This window comes from Brassica oleracea, chromosome C3 (assembly GCF_000695525.1).
Source record: "Brassica oleracea var. oleracea cultivar TO1000 chromosome C3, BOL, whole genome shotgun sequence".
NCBI classification, from domain to species: Eukaryota; Viridiplantae; Streptophyta; class Magnoliopsida; order Brassicales; family Brassicaceae; genus Brassica; species Brassica oleracea.
In genome coordinates this window covers 30,992,901-31,002,679 of record NC_027750.1, presented here as the reverse complement: position 1 = coordinate 31,002,679, position 9,779 = coordinate 30,992,901, and positions in this window count along the sequence as shown.

The following is a 9,779-nucleotide window of genomic DNA, read 5'->3' as shown; positions in this document are numbered from 1 at the left end:
TTCCATTAGCCTAGCGTAGTCCGGGTGCGTAGAGAACATAGAATAGAAGATAAATCTGGACTTCCTTGCCGCTAGGCTATTAGACAATGAAATAAGACAGGGACAATGATCTGAAGTCCCTGGCACATCAAAGTAGGCATTAGAATCTGGAAACCTATCCAGCCATCCTTCATTTACCAAAGCTCAGTCGATTTTTCTAGCTTTAGGATTTGTAATACTCTTGTTTGTCCACGTAAATGGACACCCTCTGAACGCCAAGTCAAAAATATTGTTCGCAGCTAAACAATATGAGAACTCTTGAATGCCTTGTGGGCAGACTTGAGAAGGAGTTAGTGAATAAACCTCAGAAGTAGAAAGAACTTGATTGAAGTCCCCAAGAACAATGAGGGGGAGAGTTCCGTAAAACATTAGACCAAGCAAGTTCTGAAATTTGAGCCCAAAGAACCACTCTTTCCTCTCTTCTGTTTCGAGCATAAACAAAACCAGCTGTAAAATTCTGATTCGTTTGAGGATTAAAAACACCGCAGAGTACCAACTGAGGCGAAGATGAGTAGATTATCACCGAAATAGAAGGATCCCAAACAACGACAATACGACCGTTCTCAGCTTCTTGAGAATAGTTTCCTTCAAACCTCCAACCCGGAACTATTGAATTCATTACTTCTTGTAAATTTGACTGTTGCACATGTGTTTCCAAAAAACCACCTATAAGTGGACGGTTTGAACTTATCCAATCAATAACCGTGGTTTGCCTAGTGTCGCCATTAAGGCCTCTTACATTCCAAAAAAAACTCTTCATTGAGAGACAAAAAATATTGTAGTGCTGAGCACTAAGCCTCCTGAGAATGGACAGTACGCGGAGGCGCATGCCCATCAGAAGCTAAACCAAAACCTGGAGACTTTGTTGAAACAACAGCTGATCCAATAGAGCCATCACCTGTATCTTTTGATGCTAGAAGATATAACTGCTGCCTTATCTTTCTCCTAGCGTGCTTTCTGGACATAGACGTGGAGTGTACTGAATTAGACACAGTCACAGCCGCTAGAGGATGTCTTAGGATACGCTGAGCCGAAGAAATTATTTCCTCCTCCTCCGCAAATTGAGAGCTAGTAATGGGTACTACAGATGAAGCTTTAGAGGAAGAACTTCCGAGTTTGAGTTTAGGTGATGACCGATTAGCAACTTCCACCCATTCTAGCAAAGAAGGCTTCTTTTGAGACAACTCCTTGTACAATGGAAGACTCTTTGTCCTAGCAAGAGACATAGAGGCGGCCTCCACCAATGGATTCCCAGATGTCGAGGAGCGTTGGTCACCCTCAGAGACAGAAGGAAGCTGAGGAAGATCAGGTAAGGACCGAACAGGAGAGGCTGCCAAAGAAGACTTTCTCTGTGTAGAAGAACCCGGCGATAAGACATTCGTCGGAGGAGCAGTATCCAATGGTAAAGTCGCATGAATAGGAGATGGAGAAGGACACCGCATCCTGAAATGACCAAATTCCCCACAGCTTAAACATTTGGGAGGCATCTTAGGAAATTCAGTTGAAGCAAGAACTGAGTTCCCCATCTTGTCGTTGACTCTAACAGTGGACGGACGAAGCTTCTCTAACTCAACCACAACTCTTAACTTAATTACTCCGTTCGAATAAGGCTTCAAATCTGTGAATTCTGAGTGCACAGGGAACCCAACAGCAGAAGCTAAAGTATTAAACCCGACCAAAGACCAAAGCTCTTGAGGGACCTTCCGAAAGATAACCCACACTGGAGCGTGAACCAGTTTCATTGAGGAAAGATTAATAGATGGGTACCAGGAGGCAACTGTGAAAGAGCAATTTCCTGAGTGCCAAAAAGCAACATCCAAAGCCCATTTCCGAGTGATTTCACATGGAATGTAAATAAGATAGCAGAATTTTGAATGATTCTTGACAGAAATCCGACCATTTTTCCCCCAAATGGGATTAAGGTCATTGAAAACTTTTGCAGGAGAAGGCGGTGTTCCATGAAAAAAAGCTACCAAGTGATCTTTCCACAGATCTGAAGAAGCCAAAGTAATAGAGTCCGGAGCTAAAATTGTAGGGATACCATCATCGGAAATAGATGGAGAAGCTACTTTCGAAAGAGGTTGAAAGCTCGACTTGACTTTCTCAACCCAAAGAATAGCCCTTGATGGCGCAGATACAAGCTCAGTAGAACAACCCTCCTCTGCTCCAGAAGGAGAAACCAGAGGTTGATTTTGAAAATCCGAAGTTACGGGAGACGGCACGGTGCTACGGCTTGGAACTACTGATGTGACGGACCCAAAATCTTCAAACGGATGAAGAAACAACAGATCTGGAGGCACAGGGTTTGGGGGAATCACCGGAGAGGATGACGAGGGAGGGAGACCCGGAGCAGGGGCCATGGAAACCGGCAAGAAACTTCTCAGCAACGCTCGTGAGGACCGTCACCGGCGTCGGAGAGTTAGAGGCTAGGGTCGCTTCGAAATCGTCTTGTTCTCTCGCGCGTGACCCATTTTAGTACTGACTTTATTCGATACTATTTTTCAAAGTCTTGTCCTTAGTGTCATCATGATGATGAGTAACACAGCCTTGTCCGACACAGGAAACGTGTGGATGAGAAACTCCCTGCCTAACCAAAAGGATCTCATAGTCCATTGCAAATCCGCAAAAGAAGATATGGGATACCACAGGGTGCATCCCAGAGGAGCTTACGATTTGCTTTACAAACTTCGTTATGAACAATATTTCATCAGGCTTTACGAAATCAATGATAACTGGTGTCATCTATGGCAAGGACAAGATTTCAAGCATCACCAATTGTTTGATGTTCAAAGTGGCGAACAATGGGAAGCTAGAGAAGACGGAATCTATCGTTGGTCTGCGTTGGTGTACGCTTGGGATGCTACTAGATCAAAAGCTTTTTCGTTGGGGTCGAGTTGTTTCTCTTTAGGGTTGTTGTCAGTTTCTTCCTTCTTTTTCTTTTATTTTATCTAGTCTTGGTGATTAATAAGTTTATTATTTTGTTTTTCTCTTATATATGAATTTTGGAATTATACATACAATATTTGAAGAACTTGGAGAGAGTTTTTTTTCTCTCGTACTAATCAAGTGGGATTTGTGCATCCAATAAATTAAGATGGTGTTATTCAATCATGTATTTTAGTAGAGTTTAAATCTAAGTAAAATTCACCATTATTTAAATGATGATTCTAAATTCTATTTTAAAATCTAGTGTTATTGGATATGATATTTATAAATCTAATTTAAAATATGGTGTTATCCAATGAATGATTTAAATCCAATTTTTTAAAATTTAGTGTTATTGTTTGATAAAAAACAAAATTTAGTGTTATTCAACTTCAAAAGATTTAAAAACTTTTTATATTTAGAACTGATTTCAAATCATTTGTGGTGGATTCTCATGAACAAATAATTGAAATCAAAATCCAAGGTATATTGCAAAGATTTAGAATTCATTAACTAAAAACTGTGTTTGAATTTAAAATTTTACTTGATTACAAAATTTGACATTTGTTTTTAAATCACCTATTGAATAACACCAACTAACTACAATTACCTAAAATTTAAAAATAAGGTTTAACCAGGTGGGATGAACATAAAAATCAGATTTTATCCAATAAATTTTGAATTCATTTCAGTTACAAATTCAATGCATACAACTTTGACGATGAATAATGACAACTTATGATGAGCTCGTCGACTTTATACTTGAGTTATCTATACTTTGTTACAAAAAATTATCGAAAAATCATTTTAATGATCAAATTCAATTAGTTTCATTGTTATTAGTAAATAATGCAATAACTAGGTAATAATCCGCGCCTTACGCGAGATCTGATTATTAGTTTCGTTATTTTTAATAAAAAGATATTAAATCTGTTTAATCTGGATATTAGTTTGGTTTTAAATTTTTTTTTTTGTTTTTAATCTTTTAAAATATAACTATTATTTTAAATTAATATTTATTTAGTTTATTCGGTTAAAATGTTTGGTTTTTTTTGTTTTTCCCGGTAAAAACCAAAAATTAATATTATTTGTTTATTTTGATGTTATGAATTTTAGATAGTCGTCATGTCGAACCAATAGTTTCATATTGTAGTTTCTAAACAGATAATAGTTTAAGAAAAAGAAAAGAAAATTAGTATTTTACTACAATTTGGTCGGTAGTGAAAAAAACATTAAGAAAAATTATTTCAACTTTCAAAAAATTAGATACTTCAGTTGTGGACCTGTGGTGAATACTTAGTTATAAGGTGCTCACATCAAGGGCACATGTATGTGTATGTAAAAATTATATAAAAATAGTTGACAAATATATAAAGATATTGTTAATTCATATTAAATGACATTTTTGTTCAAAATAATACACGAAAGATAAAATTAAAATTAACTTATAATAAAAAAGGCCTTGACATTAGTCACTTTTTACATATAAAGAAAATAAAATTGTATCCGTAAATAGGGATGAACACAGATCGAATATCTGGGTATTTGGAAGCATTCGTGTCGATTCGATCTTTGGCCACCTAGATCTTCGGTGACTCGGATATCCGAAATGTTTTAGAATTTTACAGAATATCCGATTTGATCCGTAAATAAAAAAAAAATTAAAAATAATTGAAAAATTTAATAATAACATTTTATTAAAAAAATAAACATTATTTAATTTTTTAAATTCTAGTACCTAATATAATAAATTTAATTCATAAAATATTGTAAAACTGATATAAAGTATAATATATATAATGTATATATAATTCTTTACATATATGTATATATATATATATATATATATATGCATATAATAGATCGAATTAGATATATGTTCCTAAAAAATATTGGTATTTGTGATTTGCTTCTTTTTTTAATATTGTATTTTGGTATTTGATTTGTTTCGTAAAGCTACGGATATCCAGATTTTTTGGTTCAAATCAAAACAGATAACGAATCGAATCAAAATTTATGAATATTTTGCTCAACTTTATCCGTAAATGATAAAAATAATATATATAGTTTAGCTTATGATTCGTTATCTATTTTTATTCGAACCGAAAAATTCAGAGTTTTATCGGAACCATGTATGTGAGTTTTATATTAAAAAAATTGCAAAGTACATAGTGTGAACACATTTATGAATATAGTGTAAACGCGTTAGCATATTTATTGTCAAATCATTGTAAAGTTGTCACGTGTCTATTATAGTGTGAATGTATTTATTATGATGTTTTTCTTCTAATATTTAAGGGATTTGTATTGATATTAATGAGATGGGGTAAATTAGCCAAACCGCGCCAATGGGCCCATAAAAAGGCCAATCATTACTATATTGTTGGAGGTGCGATTAGAGACACTTAAAAAACAGCGTGTAGTTTAAAGAAACCTTTTAGTAACAACACGTTGTTTGTTACTCAAAAACCCTAGCTCCCAGATTGTTGTCTGTATAAAATGCATAAGAAAGTTTAACAAAACAATCAGTATCAATTTTTCGTAGGATTTTTTTTCGATCTTTGCCTCTTCTTATTACTTTGCTATCTATTGTTTTTCTTGGTTTCTGGACAGTGACGATTGATATTAAGGTCTCGTTCGTCGTAACATAGGCTGTAAAAAACCCTATTTGACGACCATTCTGTTATATCACCACCCATATTCTGAGTCCCCAATTTTTTTCAATTTCTTCTTTCAACTGTTATTATTATTGGCCGATGATTTAAATTATTTTGACAAGCATATGTCTGAATTAATCCTTGTTGATAAAAATCTAATCTTCTCTATGAGGCCGATTTGTTTGTTATTTACTAAAAAGTCAAAAACGATTTTGTTTTGCTCTGTTATGAGCTATTATGTTGTGTTTGGGGAAGGGTCAAGTGAGGATTGAAAACGCATAGTTCAGATGAACTTACATGATTACATCTATTCAGCATAGTCTTTCGCTCCTATCTGATGACCCTTTCCTCTGTTTTACATCAATTTCCAATTTGCAGTCCAATCAGAAAAAAAAAAACTGAGGATTTCTTGTATACACACACGCATAAACGCACTGAATGGGAATCTTTTGTGTTCAGTTTTTATATATCATTCGTTCAGGTTGGTTGAGTCGTCTTTTGTTGGCTATAAAATGGGAATCTTGATTCTTGACATCTGATGTGTGCTTTAAAACCAAATTCTGACGTTGACTAGTGCATTTTTAAATTCAGAGAATAAAAGCTATATATACACATGGATGATTAGGATTAATGAGCCTTAAACGAGATATACTTTTTGGTTATATTTGGAGAGGGAATACTTGAAATGTTCTTGTGATGATGTTATTGTATGTTGTTGGTTCAAGTGAACTTATGTTAAAGAAGTGAAGGAAGTGTATCTCTTCCAAGAGTATTTCCAACCTGCTTCTATAATAAAGATTTCTAAAATAGAAAAAAAAATGTTCTGTATTTTAGAGATCTCTTTTATAGAAATGAACTAGAGATTGTCTAATGCAGTGAAATTCACCTCATCGGATATACTAAATAACTTCAACTAAATTCACCTATGCCACCCCCACTAATAAAAAAGTTATTCCCATTGTTTATGATTACTTTCTGTGGGAAATGTATATTGTGATGTCTACGTTTGTTTGGACACACTGAATAACTTCAACTAAATTCACCTATCAGACATATTACATAACTTCAGTTTGGTTTGTATTTAGTTTAGATTAGTTTAGTTTGGCCAGTTTGTTTTTTGTGTTTTGTGAGTTTGGATTGGTTCTAGTAAACAAGTTCTCATGTTTCTCCATCATTGTCAAAATAATCTTTCATCATAGTCTCCTGAAATAAAAGTGTAGATAATATGTTTATGACCTATACGGCTATACTAACGAATTAAACCACCAAAACTATTTTGCCTAAAAACCCAACTCAAATGAATCAATTTAACAATTAGTCATAACAAGTCCTTAATCTTTGAATGTACTGAATATTCAACTACGAATTAAAGAACAAGAACTTGTCAAGTGCTCGAGCATCTTTGGCATAGCAAGGATTTCTTCGAGGATGACATACTTTCCCTTTATGCTATTGTCATCACAAAGCCTTATTGTCAGTTTCTCCATGATTGTTGAATTCTCCAGGAAATACTTTACTAGTTTCATTTCTCTTTCATATACGAAGATTCGACTTTCCAATTCCATAAACTTGAGGGATGACACCTAACATGGAGGCACTGTCGAAGACATTGCACTGCTTCTCAATTTTCACTATAAACCAAGGAGTTATCCCGTATCAGCAAAAACAAAAATCAAACAGATAAAAATAAGCTGAGTAGAGGGAAACATAAAAGCTTTGACAAACTAAGTGCGTCAATGAAAGGGGTATTTTTAAAAATAAAATAAACGATGGTTATTTAAAATGTTCAAATGTTGACATGTATACCTCCCAAAAAGTACAACAAATAACTAGATCGCCGACCATCGACATAGCGTGAGAATATCACGATCCAAGCCAGCCAACGTTCTACAAGAGTTTTACTTTTCGCATGCAACTCTCCGAAAGAGGGGCTTCAAAGTGTCAGACTTATGCAATTTCTTCAGATTGGCGTAGATGTGTCCAGCACATGCTCGATGCTCAGCCTTTGGCAACTCCTTAGAAACACCATGAATCAAACTCATATGCATATCAGATATAATCGAAATGTTTGTCGAACACATGACAATGACAAGCAGAAAATATACGAAATTTAAGAAAATTTTGCATTGCTGTTGGATCAAATTATCCACTTGAGTTATCTGATTCACATCAAGGAGAATAGTTTTGAAATTCAAAAATGATTATGTACCACTACTATTAACTTGCAGAAAATTTTCTTTTTAGATTTATATATATTTAAACTATATTTTAATGTAGAAATAAGAAACATTTGATTTTACGGTATATGTATATATCAATTAAATTTTATAGATATAAGTTTATATTGTTCTTATTTGACTATTTGGTGAATATAAAATACATACTGTAAATGTAAATACGTTTTAAATGTAAAATTTAAAACTAAAATCAATATATATAGAAATATGAAGGAAATATTTATAAAAATAAGTCACTATAATTAGAAATATTTAAAAATATAATCGATACATTTAAAAATTATGGAATTTATACTGTACAGAGTTTATAAAGTTGTATTTGAAGTTGTTTTTGTAAAAACCAACACATGACAAACCTAAAAAAATAAAAATATTTTTAAAGATGCTCCTTCACTAGCATCGAGTATTACCAATCTGGTTGTTGCGTAAGAAACTTCTATCTCTTTTATTGTTCTTCCTTTTTTGAACTTTCAGGTATATCTCATTTATATATGTTGATCCTTTGTTCAGTAAATGCAATCGACTTGAGATTCATTAGATTACCCCTGATGAAATTGAGGTACTACGTACATAGTAGTGATTTGAAATTTTGAATTGTTCTTGTGACAGTCCCATTTATTCAAAAAGATATTCAAATTCTTGTGGAGCTCATAAGTGATGTTCCTATCGATGGGAATATCGTTTCTCTGGAACTTTTTCATGCTCGTGTGAGTATACATCTTCTGTCTCTCATCGTCCTTTGTAATCCTTAGTTAGTTTGTTCATCCTAGCTGAGAGATACAAAACATGTGTTCTTCAATGGGATGTCAAGTCCTGTGAGCTTATTACATGGTATAACTGTCAAAATATAATATGTTCTCTTATCTTTTAGGTAGAACTTCATAACCATCCCGCTGTGTAACATCCGTTCTAGGACCCATGGATCTCATATGTTCGTTTGTCTGATTATTGTGTTTCATCTTTCACCAACGTCATAAATATATGTCTATTTTTCCGTATACCCACCCCGTTGAATATTCATGAATGTTGCTCACATAGTCTGACATTGTTTTCAGATCTTCTTCGATGGATATTACCGCTCTTGAATCTAAAGAACCGTTCGATGATCAGGTATTGAATCTAATACTCAGACTGTATTCATTACTATATCTTTCTTGTGTTGGTTGTGGTGGGCATGTAGTTAAGTCTTAACTCACCGGTTTATGTAGATTTCTACAGTTGATCCAGATTGTAGAGTAATTGGCCTCTATCAAGGTAGGCGCTGGTGTGAGGTATTATGTTGTTTTCTGCTATAAATCTAGGAAAAGAATTGTGAATCACACTAGATTGTGTGATCATTGGAGCCCACACATGAGTTGGTGACACTACAAGAAAACAACGTAATTATGACGGACATTCTGACGGAAAATGAGATCCTCGGAATATTCCGACGAATTTCCGAGGAAATTCCGTCGGAATTTTCTCGGAATATACCGATGAAATACCGAAGAAATCATATTCCTCGGAAAACATCGACGAATATCCGAGGATATATTATAGCCGTTAGAGAGCCGTTGGGGGGATTTTAAAAATTCCGAGGAAATTCCGAGGAAGGGGCCGTCGCCGTCGGGATTCCGTCGGAATTTCCTCGGTATTGTCGGCAGCATTTCATCTATAAATATCCGCACCCCCAACCTCTTCATTCACTCCATTTCTTCATCCTCTCACATACTATATTTACACATGAATTTGATTGAAAAAGCATGTCTTCTTCAAATTATTATCGTTCTTGGATCGATCGACCTCATTTGGATCCGAACACGAGATTGCTTACGGAAGAATACCAACGAGGTATAACCGAATTCATGGGGTTAGTTCAACGACAACCAGAAGCAGAAACGGGTATGTTAAGATGTCCTTGCTCTAATTGTAAAAATAGAAA